This window comes from Syngnathus leptorhynchus, chromosome 10 (assembly GCF_054491065.1).
Source record: "Syngnathus leptorhynchus isolate UIUO chromosome 10, UIUO_Slep, whole genome shotgun sequence".
NCBI lineage: Eukaryota > Metazoa > Chordata > Actinopteri > Syngnathiformes > Syngnathidae > Syngnathus > Syngnathus leptorhynchus.
In genome coordinates this window covers 13,101,199-13,103,486 of record NC_141204.1, presented here as the reverse complement: position 1 = coordinate 13,103,486, position 2,288 = coordinate 13,101,199, and the positions used below count along the sequence as shown (strand labels likewise).

The 2,288-nt window shown below is 40.7% G+C and overlaps 1 pseudogene; it reads right to left on the bottom strand.

Moving 5' to 3' along the window:
* LOC147050546 (U2 spliceosomal RNA) lies at positions 1 to 164 on the bottom strand (annotated as a pseudogene).
* Positions 165 to 2,288: the final 2,124 nt, after the last annotated feature.

Here is a 2,288-nt window from a genome sequence, read left to right as displayed (position 1 = left end):
AGTGGGTGCATCTTTCGTGGAGATACTGCTATACCAGGTCGATGCGTGGAGTGAACAGGGCAAGCCCCTATTCCAACTCCATATTCCAAAAATCAATTTAATATGTGGTCCCCAGAAAAGGGATGTATCAGATATTAAACTCTCTCATTTCACAGAAAAACAAGTTCCGGTTTGATTGAGCTTCGCTCGGCATGGAGTACCAGTTGTCTCTCGTCGCCCGTTTGACATCAAGTCAACAAATTTGCAAGCAGAATCAAGACGCGGTGTAAGCCCCTGCTGTGCCGCCCAACTCTCTTGTATTCTTCGATCAAAAATCAACAAGACCTTGAGCTCCAAGCGATTCTCCTAGAACGCCGGAGTGACTTGATTGAAAGATGGCGAAGGAGGAGGCGCACGTCCCAGGGTAGTGACGACGATGACGACGATAAAATGGAGGAGATTAGGAAGGGCTTGAAAGACCTGGCAAAAAAATGGACGGAATGGTGGAAAATGTAGGAAAAATAAGTGGTCTGGTTGAAGATGTGAGGAAACTAAACAACCTACTCGCGCTGAAGGATGAGAAACAGGTGATTCAGTTCTTTAACAGAAATGACATCACCATTCATAAGGAGAGTATCGCTGCCTGCCATACTCTTCCCAAAAAAAAAGCACAATCAGAGCGAATCATCATTCAGAGATTTGTAAACAGAAGACACAAAACGGAGCTTTTGAAACAAGGAAGGAAACTGAAGAACACACAGGTTTACGTGAACGAACACATTACAAAGAGGAACGCCAAGATAGCCAAACGTGCGAGGGTTCTGAAGAAACAAAAGAAAATCTATTCAACATGGACAAGAGACTGTAAAATCTGGATTCGCACAAATGGTTCACTTGGTGAGGAGGCGAGTCCTGCTTATCCGGGACCTCAAAGACCTGGAGAAATATGAAACTGCATAGCCGAATAGAACATCCTCTAGCTGCCCAGATTTATTATTTTTGTCACTGTTCGGTATCCTTCCACCAATTGTTTTTTGGAATTACTGGAAACAGTTCTATCCTATTGTCGCTGGACTCATCTTGGAAGTACTCTTTTTTTTTTTTTTTTTTTTTTTTTTTTTTTTCCATATTGTGGATGCCTTTTTTGCACTTGAAGAGCACGGCTTGGTAGTGGTGAGTAGGTGTCTTGATACTTACTATGCCGGATTACTGGTAATTTTTCTCTTTTGGCTAAGAACGCCGACTGACTCTATCACAATCACACTTTCTTTCAATACCCCCAATGAACTCAAACTGGACTTGTTTTTCATCAATACACCTGCAGAATTTTTATACCACCATTACGCAACTTTTTTGCTGGACTTATATTGGTTAAATTGTCTCAACTATTTGGCTGCCATTACAAATGATATGTGTGCATGCGGGTGCGTGTGTGTGTGTGGACGTGGAGCTGTGGGTGTGTATGTGCTCAAATTTGGATGTGTGTGGATGGGAAGACGACTGTTTGCATTTACCTCAAACAATTACCATGCAGGTACAGAATGTAGATATAGACCCGGAAAGCCATTTCTTTGACTATGTAAATAGAAACGGCTGTTATTACACTGCAAATCAATTCAAGGAGAAATTCAACTTAGAGCAAGATGTATCAATATTACACTTCAACAGTAGGAGTTTATACGCAAACTTTGATAAGATTAAAAATTATTTACAGCATTACACCATGCAATTCAATATAATTGGCATTTCTGAGAGTTGGCTTAGCCACGTCAAAGGGACCGATTTTGAATTAGAAGGATATAATTTCAACTTTGTGAATAGGGCAAATAAAAAGGGTGGATGAGTTGCACTGTATATAGACAGTAGGTTAAAGTAGAGGATTGTAGAAAGCATGACAACTGTTATTGATGACTTATGTGAATGTATTGCTGTTGAAATTGATATGGGTAAAATGTCATTGTTAGCTGTGTTTATAGAACACCCAATTCTAGTATTGAAAATTTCAAAGAAGTATTTGAGGCCATGGTTTCAAACACCTAGCAGACGGTAGCCTTTTTATGTGGGGGCGATAATATAGACTTCTTAAATCCAAATAAAACACCTGCGATAATTTATTTTACCAGCTCAATGGCCTAGTAGTAGAGTGTCCTCCCTGAGACTGGAAGGTTGTTGGGTCAAACCCCGGCCGGTTAAAGATTAATCAGAGACGCAGGCCAGCAAACCTATCCTAGGCCGTTGCTTCGGGAATACTCCCGGACTTCGTGTTGGATCATGAGTGAACGATTCGTTCAAAAGAAAGAATATTTTTA